Consider the following 12,688-nt stretch of genomic DNA (forward strand, 5'->3'; position numbering starts at 1 on the left):
CCCTTCCAGCCCCGAATCTATAGCCTGTGACCCTACTTCTGATTCTTAGCACCTTTGTGACCTCATCTGTAAATTGTCATTGCACTAAGGATATAAAAATTAACCACACACACACCAGAAACAGTCGCTGTCTTCCAAGCTATACAAAATAAATGCAAAACAGACTCAGGAATTGAGGGCATTTGGTTATATGGATAACATTAGGAAATCCCACGGTATGGATTAAATGTCTTAATCCTCTTGCTTTCCTTCTTTTTCTCCTTCAGACCCTCAAAAACTGACACAAGATCTAAAGAGGAGGAAATAAAAAAAACCCTTTGCCAAATCTGCTCTCAGCAAGTGGACAGCGACACCGTTTACAGCTTAATGACCTTTGTGAATCAATCCTGCATCATCTTCCCAACCAAGCAGAGACTGTTAATGGCCCCCTCAACCCCCCCATCGAAGCTTCTATTGAACTCGAGAACGTATGCAAAATGTTCCCTGTACAGGATGATGGAGCACCGCACCTTCCGTGGACACAGCACCCAACGCCTCTGCGCCATCTTGTCAAGACACACTGTGTACCCTCTAACCATAGTTCTCTGCCAGTGATTATGTGGTGTTATAATATAGCGATGGTTTATGGGCTCTTTTGAGATTTGTGTTTGTTTTCTCACTCCTGTGCCCAACCAGTACCTTTTTTTTCTGTTAATTAGATTCATCTGCCCTTTTTTTCCTCTGGCAAGTCTAAAACTTTGGAAAGAAGCAAACACTCTTGCCAGTTAAGTTCCTGCTTCAGGAGTCCCAGACCTATGGATCCCTCTGACTCGGTAGCCTGACAAGTTGAATAATCTAAGGAGCATATTCTTTTGTGATTTTTCTGATAGAAAACTGTTCTCTTCTTAGAAACCTAACAATGGCACAGTCATTTTCCAAAAACAGGATATAGCACAGGAGAAGAGAAGAACAATTCATCCTATACAGTGTTTTGTTTTGCTTTTTTAAATTCTGAATGAGGAGATTCTTTTTAGAGGGTCCACCAAAGAGACCCCAAAGCTGATCTGTTTTTGTCTAATTCAGGATGGCTTGTGGTTTTCGTGGATTGATCCCCATTCAGTGTAGTGGAACATCTATTTATTGGTTGGAAGCGCCACTGTTTTCAGGAGAGAAATAAGCTAAGATGCCCATTCATTGCCAAATGCCACTTAGCAATTTCCTTTTTTTTTATAAGGAGGAAAATGGGTGGGGGGGGGGTATAGTTTTATTTTGCATTGAATGTGAGATAAGCTTTTCACAGGTATATGTCAGATCCGAAATGGGTAACCCATGGGAAGAGTGTAAACAAGTTTGGGGGGAGGAGTTTGTGTCTTTCATATTTCTTGAAATACCTTTCTATGATCACTTTCCACCTTGATGTATAATCAGATCTCCCAGAACTGTACAAGGGAGAGAGACTATATACCGCACAGATTTTTTTTTTTGTAAGATTGGATTATATTTGAAGAAATGAAACAATGGAAATGAAAGGCCATTTTAAACTTTTCATTTTATTTTTCAGGCTTTTCCAGATTTCTTCCTTTCTTTTTTCTTTAAAGTTAATGGTGCTGTATAGGTGCTTTCTGTCTAACCTGGAAAGTGTGATTATTTTTGTTAGTTACTTTGGTAGGGAGGCAATTTGGCTGTTCTTTTGGGACAGGAAGAACCCAGTAAGAAGCAGCTCCAGTTAGCCCAACATTGGAGCACTTGTCCAATATGATCCATGAAGACTTTTTTTCCCACTTTGGATAAAATCCTTATGCATATAAATGTATAAATATATTTTACTATGTAGAGTACAGAAAAAAATAATTATGCATGGGTGGTAAGAATACAAATCTGTATTCCAGCCCAAAGTTTCAGTGCAGAAGTTCTCACTGTTTATTGGCCCCATGCACCATCTAGCAACTTCCTTCCATGACTCACAAAACACACACGTGCACCTGCCACCGTCTACCAATGAGCCCCATTTTTTTTTCCTTTATATTATCTTGGGGCCCAATATTGGTAGAAATTATAGCTGGGGTATTGGGTATTCCATTTGGTCTCTTCATGCCCCCCCCCCACCTCCGCCATGCTTATATTGTCCTTTTTGAGTGATGACCCTGTTTGTTTCATCACCTTTGACAGAATCTGTAAATGCTCGTGCAGTCGTGGTGATGGTAGACCAACCTGGACATACCCATTTTTGGAACATCTTAAGATCTTACCATTTTCTTTGCAGAAGGTATTCAGATTGGTCCAGTTTTCAATAGCAGAGACTTGCTTCTTGTGTTCCTTTACCATAGCCAACACTCTTGAAAATTTGTACAAATAAGGCACTCATCAAATTTTGTTTACTAGACATCTCTGAAAACTGAAAGGACTACTTGGTCAGGCATTATTGGAAAACACATGCCTCTCTCCATTTTCATTCCTCAGTCCTGATGCTAGCCACGCTGCTGGGAACATGGGGAGTGGGCCAGAGAAGGGGATATGTACTGTTTTGACTTATTTTCTCAGGTGGCCAAAGTAGAACCAGCTGGGTGGGAAGGAGCTATTAGGCTATATGAGAGTCCAGAGTGTTCCAGACAGAGAGCCTAGAGAGTTCAGTTCTTGAGTTATTTTCTTTGTTGCTCTAGACCCCAAGAATTGTTTGGGGGGGAAGGGCAGGAAATGGGTGAAAAAAACCCTAAATGTTTCAGTTGAAAATAAAAATGGCTTTGCGTTCCCCAGTTACTAATTATATAGTATCTCATTTATTTTCTACTTTTCCCACACTTGTTGGGTTTTAATCAGAGACTATCTTGAGAAATGTCTTGAACCCAGATTTGAATTTAATCTAAGACAGCTGAGTGCAAGAAAGCATGGGATCAGAGAGCCATAGAACTGAAGGGAAGTCCCCCTGCCCTTACTGAATGACTCAGAGAAACAACAGCTTAAACATGAGGACTCAGGAGGGCTGCAAGGTCAAGGTGGGGGAAAGTCTGATCCCATCTAGTTCTGCACCTAAAGCTGTGGTTACAGTTCTCTCCTTTAGCATCCTACTGGCTTGAATTCTCCCTGCCCTAAACTATGTGCCCCAAAGAGGGGAGCCCCAGAAACTGAAACTGAGCTAAAAGGCCAAAGAGAGAAGAAGCAAGATCCTTGCTAGAATTGAAGCCAGAGTTCTTTCTATGAGCCTGAGCTGGTACAAAAGTGCCACTTCTGGCTTTCATTGAAAGACCGGACCTAAAGGAAAATCCGGTCTAACGTCTGCTCAGCCCATGCACCCAAGTGGAAATACCGTTACTGATTTGTGTCAGTAGAACAAAATTTGAAGTCAAGGTAGTGAATCCTCCTCCCTCTGGCCATTTTCAAATAGAGGCTGCTAAATAGAAAATGCAGTTCACATAGGTGATCTGGTCACTGGCACCAGCCACCAAATTCCAGCCCTTCCTAACCCTCCTTTCCTTGCCCCCATCTCTAAGGACAGTATGGGGAGGGCTGCCATTTTGTTTTTTTTGGTTTTTTTTTAAATAAGGAAACCAGAAGAGTAACTAATGGCTCCTAATTAGACATGCACTCTGGGGAACTATTCCCCTCCGAGACCCCAGCCCAAACATCTTTTACCAAAGTTAGGAAACAGCTTTATCACAAGCTTTCCTTGTATATACTCAAGTGCAGAATCTGAATGAATCTGATGTTTTCCTTTTTTTTTTTAATTTTCTTTCTCTCCCTCATCTTCCATAATGTTATTCTTGCTGAAAAGCAGTTGTTTGGTGGATGTATGTTGTTATTAAATTTTTTTTTACTTTAATCAGAGGAGGATGTTGGATACAGTACAAAGCGGGCTTTGTGGTATTATTTGTGTGAGTGTGTGTGTGTGTGTGTGTGTGTTGATTTTAATAAACACATCTACTGCCTCCCTTCCCTGAAGATGAAGCTCATGGTGGCTCTCACTACTACCAGCAGATATTTCCATTCATAGGAGTAAGCTTTCAAGTTGGTTAACAATTTGTGTTCATTGGAATAAGGATAATGAGAACAAGATTATCTTTGCCTCATGAATCTCTCTCTTTTTTTTTTTTTAACGATCATCATTTGGGTTTCTCAAAGATGCAACCAAGACCAAAGTACCACAGCCACTTAATTATTCCCCACAGGAATGTCAGGGACTCCATGGGGATGGGCAAGGAAAAGGAAAAAGCAGTAGAGAAATTCAGGCCTTCAGGCTTTCCACAACCAAAATCAAAATCTCTGCCTTTCCTTTTAAAAAAAAGTCTCTTCTAATGTCTTCACTCTGATTAAGGAAAACTAATCTTTCCAATACTAAAAGTCACTGATTCTATTTGCTCATGGAATATTTTGGAAAATATATGATTATGATTTTTTTTTAAATCAAGAAAACCAGTTGGTTTATGGGGAGATAATCTTTGGCAAAGAGGTACGAAGCTCAGCATCTCTGGGGAAAGGGGAAATAAAGGAAAAAGACTAGTTTTCCTGAAATCATGTCCATTAAATAAGATCTTATAGCAGATACACAAGTTATTAAAGAGTTTTAGTGTTAATATTTAATACATAAGTGCTAAGCATCTAAAGTGGTAACATTTATGCAATTTGAACGATTGTGTATTTTTCTTATTTAATTTTATTTGTGATTTTTTTTTCTTCTGTGAACGATTGGTTATAAGGCTTCTGCCTAACTCCAGAAATATTTGTACCATTGCTTTAAAAAGCTCTATGTTAGGACATTTATTTCTCTAAAATTATGTCATTGCTTGGCAATCAGTCTCCTCTCATATAATTGTCTTAGTACATCATGTGCATTGGAAATGTAAACAGATGTGGAGGACCAGATAAATTAGTTAATATTTTGGGAAAAAAATGTATTGTGCATTTTGGCTTCACATGTTGAACTTTTTTTTTAAGAAAAAAAAAAAGTTGCATGAATGGAAAAAGAGTATCTGTATACAGTATCTGTAAAATCATCTTCTCTGTTTTAGTTTCTTGCTAACAACCTGTACAGACTAGAATGATGTTAAAACCCCTGTCTTTGGTGCATGGCCACAGTGAAAACACCTAAGAGCTAAGAGGCCCCTACTAACTTCTCTTTGGTAGTGAGTGCCTCATCCTTTCTTTTAGAGTGAACACTATCCTTGCATTCTCACTGAGAATCTTGTCTCCAACCCTGTGTTGCCATGGATTAACTAACCAACTCTACACTCTCTCTCTCTCTCTCTCTCTCTCTCTCTCTCTTTAGGAGGATCAAACCATTTTGATTTGAGAATCTTTCCAAACGAAATAGAGATTCATTGCTCATTCTCCTCAGTGTTGATCTGTAGATATCATATTGTGTATTCCATTTTCAATTGTAATCTAGTTTGTAAAAGAGATGGTGACCGCATGTAAATAAAGCATAATGACTCTCTACCCTGCTCTTAGAAAGTGTGGTGGTGTTCTCCTATTCCTTCCCCCTCCACTCCATGCCCCTTTCAGTAACTGAATCCCCCAGATTCACGCTGTTGGTTGAAAATAGTATAAGAGAGCCAGTCTTGTGTCCAATAAGGTTCATACAATTAAGAATTTATGTTTAGTCAGATTTTACCCTTCGTGACTTCATTTGGGGTCTTCCTAGCAAAGATATTGGAGTGGTTGGCCATTTCCTTCTTCAGCTCATTTGACAGATGAGGACACTGAGGCAAACAAGATTAGGTGACTTGCCCAAGATCAAACAGCTAGCAAGTATTGGGGGTTGGATTTTAACTCAAGCTCTGCCCCATCCACTGTGCCATGTAACTTCCACACAATTAAGACTACCCAACCTGGGAAGCTAGGTGGCTCAGTGGCTGGAGAGTCAGGCCCAGAGATGGAAGGGCTCAGACTCTTACACTTCCTAACTGTGTGACCCTGGGCATGTCACTACTTAACCCCAATTGCCTGGCTCTTACTACTCTTCTGTCTTAGAACCAATACTTAGTATTGATTCTTAAAAAAAAAAAAAAAAGAATATTCAGCCCAAGACCTTTAGGATTTGGGAACAGAATGTATAAATCTTAAAATGCCAACAATCTGGTCCTTTGGAACACCCAGACACCTTAGCAAAATCAAAATATTAAGATCTCCCAAGGTGTCTGAGGTCTGTATGATGCTAAGGATTCCTAAGTAAAGATTCTATTACACCAGTGTCCAAGTGGAGGAAACCTTCAGAACCTTTTGCTGTCTGGGGCCTTTGATCTAGTCAAAGTTCACATGGAGACCTACCTGTGGCAAGCGAGCACACTGAAAGAAACAGCTCACTGGCACACATCCTTCTACCTCAAGTCACACACAAAACTCAAGGTTATGGAGTGTTTGGAGCTTCTCATTTAACTGCTGCTGCTGCTGCTGCTGAACTTCACAACATTGTAAAACTATTCTTAGTAGTTTAGTTCAAGATTCTTTTTGGTTTGTTAAATTTTTTTTAATAGCTAAATCCTTTAGAAAAAATAAGTTAGCTTCTAGAAATCCCCCAAGTTATGTTTTCCAGGGTTTTTTCTGCTTTAAAACCCTTACTTTCTTTAAAAAATTTTTTTTTATTTAATTAATTTAGAAAATTTTTCCATGGTTACATGACTCACGTTCTTTCCCTCCCCTCCCCTCCCCTCCCCTCCTTTCCCCTCCCATAGCCAATGGTGCAATTCCACTGGAAAACTCTTACCTTCCGAGTATCAATTCTAAGACAGAAGTGTGGCGAGGCTAGGCAATTTGGGTTTAAGTGACTTGCCCAGGGTCACAGAGCTAGGAAGTGTCTGCCTTGCTGCCCTGGGTTGGTTTTATTTTATTTAAACCCTTCAGTTTTAGAATCAATACTGTATATTGGTTCCAAGGGCGATTTCCTTTTTCGGATAAACTTAGATAGGCTGTCTACAATGAGTGCCATCATTTTCTTTCCTCTCGTTCACTATCTTCTTAACTTCTTATCTCTGAACACTGCCTTCTTAACTTCTTAATTTAGTTTCCAACTTCATCATTTAACTGAAATGCTCTATTCAAAGTCACTAATGATCTCTTAGTTGCCAAATCTAATGGCTGCTTGTCAATCTTTATCCTTCTTGACCTCCCTGCTGCCTTGGATATTCCTTGATACTCTCTTCTGTTTAGGTTTGGTGTCACCACACCTTAATTTCTCCATCTGATTTCCTTCTTAATCTCCTTTGCTGGATTTTCATCTAGGTCATGGAAGGAGCAGCTAGGTGGCACAGTGGATAGAGTGCCAGGCCTATATTCAGAAAGATTCATCTTCCATGGTTCAAATTTAGTCTCAGACACTTCCTGGTAGGGTGACCCCACACAAGACACTTAACCCTGTTTGCCTTAGTTTCCTCATCGGTCAATGAGCTGGAGAAGGAAATGGCAAACCACTCCAGGAACTCTGCCAAGAAAACCCTAAATTGGGTTATGAGAAGTCAGATATGACTGAAAAATGACAAAAACATACCTGATACCGGTGGTTATCTCCCAGTGCTCTTCCGTGGATCATCTTTTCTTCGTCTCCTATACTATTTTATTTGGGGTTATCAATTTCCACAGATTTCATTATTGTCCTCCAGGTGATTCGTAGATCTCAGCTCCTAGGGTTGGCCAACCCTGGCCTCTCCATTAATTTAAATTTCTCTATTTCAGTCAAGGATACAGGCTCACAACCTAGATGACTCCTCACTCTCACCCTCAACTCCCAATCAGTTGCTAAGGCTAATCAATTCTACCTTTATAACACTGTCACACACAAATACGCTTCTCTGACACCAACACTGCCCTATGTAGCCCCTCTTCACCTCACATCTGCTATTTTATTGCCCTTCAGGTTAGTCTCTCTGCTTCAAATCTCTTATTCCAACTCAATTGACAAATTGATCTTCTTAAAGCTCTGGTCTAATTATATAATCCCCCTATTCAAAAAAAAAAACTCCAGTGGCTCTCTATTGCCTCCAGGATCAAATATAAAATCCTCTGTTTGGCTTTTAAAACCCCTCATAACCTGGCCCCTTCCTACCTTTCTAGTATCCTTATACCTTAATCCCCATCTCATACTGTGCAATTGAGCCGTACCGGCCTCCTTGTTCTTCCTATAAGACGTTCCATCTCCCTACTCAGAGCATCTTTACTGGCTCCCCCCATGCTTGGAACCCTCTCCTTCCCCTTCTCTGCCTCCTAGCTTCCCTGGTTTTCTTCAAGTCGCAGCTAAACTATTTGCAACAAGCAGTTCTCTGTCCTCCTTAATCATAGCACCTTCCCTCTGAGATGATCTCAAAGTTATAGCGTGTGTGTGTGTGTGTGTGGAGAGAGACAGATGACAGAGAGACAGAGAAAGGGAGGGAAGGAGGAAGACGGAGAAAGAGAGGGAGGCAGAAAGTATATGTATATAGTATATATAGTATGTATATAAGTAGTAAGATATACATGTGTGAGTATAAACATGTAACATGCACATAAGATAGATGATTGGGACCTAGCTATTTGCATGTTCTTCATTCCCGTTACACTATAAGCTCCTTGAGAGCAAGGACTTTTTTTTTTACTCTTCTTTAGCACAATGCCTGGCCCATAGGAGATACTCTCTGCCTTATCAACTCAGCTATCTTTTGGTTCTCCTCCTCCCTGATAAACCGCTCCTTCTTGTCTCCTTTCTAGATGTCCATCCAGGTCAGATCCTCCAGGCCGCTAGGGCCTGTGCAGCCTTCTCTTTTCTCTTTTTATTCTCTCAATGATCTTATCAGCTCCAGTGGCTCAGGGAGCTCTCCAAATATTCTGCTCAAATCCATTTACCTGGCTCTTACCTTTCTTGTCTCCAATCACCAACTGTCTACTGGCTGTATCAAAATGGATGTCTTGGAAGCATCTCATACTCTACACGTCTGAGACAAAATGCTGTCTTTATCCCCAAACTTTCCCCTCCCCACCTCCTTCTGATTACTCTGGTTCACAATCTCAGGGTCATCCTCAACTCCCTACTTTTACTCTGTTGTTCAGTCGTGTCTGACTCTTTGTGACTCAGTGGACCATAGATATCCATAGGTTTTCTTGGCACAGATACTTTAGTGGTCTGCCATTTCCCACTCTTTTGTCAGGCAAATAGTGGTTAAATGACTTGCCCAGGGCCACACAGTTAGCATCCAAAGCTGGTCCTGACTCCAAGCCCAGCACTCTATCCACTAAGCCACCTACCTGCCTCCTTCACTATTAGCCCTCCCAAATACCCAATCATTTGCAAAATGCATACTATAACATCACCATAAATTGGCCCCTTCTCTCCACTTCCCTGGGCACCACCAGTCCAGTGAAGACCCTCACCATTTTCCCCCTTGACTACTGCAAGTTGCTCTCCCTGTGTCAAATCTTTCCCCACTCCAATCTCTCCTCTACCCAACTGCCCAAGTGATTTTCCTAAATCATTAGCCTGGCCCTAGTATTCTTTACTCAATAAACTCCAATGGCGCCCTACTACCTCCAGGATCAAATATAAACTTCACTCCTTGGCATCTAGCACTTTTCACAACTTGACCCCTTTTTGATCTGTCTAGTCTTTTAACACATCCCTCCCGTCCATGCCTCTACTGGCCTACTTACTGCATTTCTCATGCCCTGTGTGTCCCTTTCCAGGAAGGCCCTCCCTCCTTACCTCTGCCTCTTGGGATGCCTGGCTTCCTTCGAGGCTTGGCTCAAGTGTCCCATCCTGTAGGAAGCCTTCTTCTCTATGGCTACCTTGCGGGTGTACCCACTTAAGCACAAGTTTTCTGTGTCGCTGGAATGGAAGCTTCTTGACCCTTTTTTTTTATCCCTATCATTTTGTACCGTGCCTGGCCTGGAACTAATCAATGTTATTGGATGGATTGATTACCTATAAAAAGAGGCAGCCTCAGAGTCGGGAAAGCTTGGGTTTGCTCCAATTCCAAAGCGTACTAGTTGCGAGTCCTTGGGTAAGTGACTAAAGCTCTCAGTGTGCCTAGGGGACGAAGACCATATTGCAGGGCAGTTGCCAAGCCTGTATTTAGCTGAAAAACTTCCCCACTGGGAGCCTCCCTTCCCGATGAAATGAGAGGGCCAAAAAAACCAGTTGGGAGTGCGGCTTAGATGCGGCTTGTGCTTGGTTACTAATGCTCTGGGAAAGGTACACTCCTTGTGTTCATTGCGCATGCCCCTTCCTAGGCAAGGGCCAGCAGAAGAGGTTTGGGGAATGGAGCCTTGAGGATCCAAGAGCCTCTACCTTAACTCCTTCAAACCCTTCATTGGGGCAGCTCCATGGCGCTGGGGATTGACAGCCACGCCTAGAAAGGGGAGATCCTGGATTTAAAATCTGGCCTCAGACACTTCCTAGCTGTGTGACCCTGGGCAAGTCACTTAACCCCCATTCCCTAGCCCTTACTGCTCTTCTGCTTTGGACCGAGTAGGTAGTATTGATTCCAAGACGATGCAAGGTAAGGGTTTAAAAAGAAGGACCCCAGGGAAGTGCCTAAGGTGTCCTCAGAAGTGATTGCGTCACCAGCAGTCAGAGGAGGGTGTAGTGGACCAGCAGGGGCTGGCACATCTTCCAGGTTCCCTTTTTACAGCTGGGTCCACGGAGAGAGACAAGAATCTCCCTCAGCTGGGCTCGCCACCCCGATTTGGAGACAAGCTCTCCCCTTTACTGCGCAGAGAGGCCAGAGAGCCGGCTCGGGCTGCTTCTGAATCCGAGGAGAGTTAGGAGAAACAATACCAGGCCAGCCCTTCCCAACCCGCCCTTCCAGTCCTGCGGCGGCGGGCCGAGCCGGCCGCGCCACGCCCCCTCACGCCACAGCTGGAGCAGAGGGCCCGTGGAGGTCAGTTACCTGGGCGCTCCTTGGCCCGGGAGGAAAGGCAAGCAAGGGCCGCTTCACAGGCCTCGAACCTGCTCATGGAGAGATTGCACAAGACGCCGAGAACGGGGCCGGCAGCAGGAGACTGCGATTTGGCTCCGGAGTGTGGTTCACTGACCCACTCGGGGTCAGTTTCAGTTTCCCAATATTTTAGGTTATCACGTAGTAGATAGAGCGCCCAAGAAAGCCCTGGATTCAAATCCAACCTCAAATACTTTACTAATTGGGTGATTTGGGCAAGTCACAACCTCTCCGAATCGGTTTCCTCAACTGTAAAATGGAAATAAAAATTATGACCTCTGTCAACAAGCATTTTATACAAATAGTATTTCATAAAAACTATATCTGATTATTTACTGTCCCAAAAGCTGGGAAGGTGAGGCAGGGAGAAAATCCAGGGCTCAGAATTTTTTTTAAAACGTTAAAAATTCTGTGTAATTTTTTATCAAATTAAAGATTATTTAAATATTTATCAAATTAAAAATAAATGCTTTTGTTTTATTTCCAATTGTATGCAAAAACAATTTTTAACATACTTAAACATTTGTTTTGAGTTTCTTCCTTCCTTCCTGAGACAGGCAAGCAATTTTATTAGTTATCCATGCACAGTCATACAAAATTCATTTCTATATTAGTCATTCAACAAACATTTAGAAAGCCATTACTCTGTGCCAGACCCTCTGTAACTTCTGGGGATATAAAATAAGGGTCAAATGAAATGAGAAAATGTATATAATATCCCCCCACCCCGCCTCATTGCTGCCCTGCCTGGCTTCCCTGGCTTTCTTCAAGCCTTCCATAAATCCCACTTGTTGCAAGACTTTCTCACTCTGTTGTTTATCTTCAGTTTATAAAGAATAAAACTTGTTTGGTCAGAGGTGTTTGCATGTTGCCTCCCCCTTTAGAATGTGAACTCTTTGAAGGCAGAGACTGTCTTTTTTATTTTTTTTAACTTTTCTCTATATCCCAGCCTTAGCGCAACACTGAAAATGGTAGTCAGGAGGACCTGGGTTCATATATGGACTTAGATGCTTTCTATCTGTGTGACCCTGGACAAGTCACTTAACGCTGATTGCCTAACCCTTGCCATTTTTTGGTCTTAGAATTGATGCTAAGTCAGAAGTTAAGGAAGAGGAAAGGAAGGAAGGAAGGAAGGAAGGAAGGAAGGAAGGAAGGAAGGAAGGAAGGAAGGAAGGAAGGAAGGAAGGAAGGAAGGAAGGAAGGAAGGAAGGAAGGAAGGAAGGAAGGAAGGAAGGAAGGAAGGGAGGGAGGGGAGAAGGAGGGAGGGAGAGAGAGAGAGAGAGAGAGAGAGAGAGAGAGAGAGAGAGAGAGAGAGAGAGAGAGAGAGAGAGAGAGAGAGAGAGAGAGGAAAGAAAGAAAGAAAGAAAGAAAGAAAGAAAGAAAGAAAGAAAGAAAGAAAGAAAGAAAGAAAGAAAGAAAGAAAGAAAGAAAGAAAGAAAAGAAAGAAAGAAAGAAAGAGAGAGAGAGAGAGAGAGGGGAGGGAGGGAGGGAGGGAGGGAGAGAGAGAGAGAAAGGAAAGAAAGAAAGAGAAAGAAAGAAAGAAAGAAAGAAAGAAAGAAAGAAAGAAAGAAAAGAAAGAAGAAAGAAGAAAGAAAGAAAGAAAGAAAGAAAGAAAGAAAGAAAGAAGAGAAGGAGGGAGGAAGGAAGGAAGGAAGGAAGGAAGGAAGGAAGGAAGGAAGGAAGGAAGGAAGGAAGGAAGGAAGGAAGGAAGGAAGGGAGGGAGGGAGGAGGGAGGGAGGGAGGGAGAGGAGAGAGAGAGAGAGAGAGAGAGAGAGAGAGAGAGAGAGAGAGAGAGAGAGAGAGAGAGAGAGAGAGAA

General features: G+C 42.2%; 1 protein-coding gene across 1 annotated transcript in view; it reads left to right on the plus strand.

Annotated features, from left to right (window-relative positions):
- The window catches only part of FOXO3 (forkhead box O3), a 160,883-nt gene extending 155,474 nt beyond the window's left edge, over positions 1 to 5,409 (plus strand). Inside the window, exon 3 of the mRNA XM_001368456.3 lies at positions 267 to 5,409. The gene's annotated coding sequence lies outside the window, so the exon portion shown is untranslated. The remainder of the gene's footprint in view (positions 1 to 266) is intronic.
- The last annotated feature ends 7,279 nt before the right edge of the window (positions 5,410 to 12,688 follow it).

The sequence above is a fragment of the Monodelphis domestica genome, chromosome 2 (genome assembly GCF_027887165.1).
Source record: "Monodelphis domestica isolate mMonDom1 chromosome 2, mMonDom1.pri, whole genome shotgun sequence".
Lineage (NCBI taxonomy): Eukaryota > Metazoa > Chordata > Mammalia > Didelphimorphia > Didelphidae > Monodelphis > Monodelphis domestica.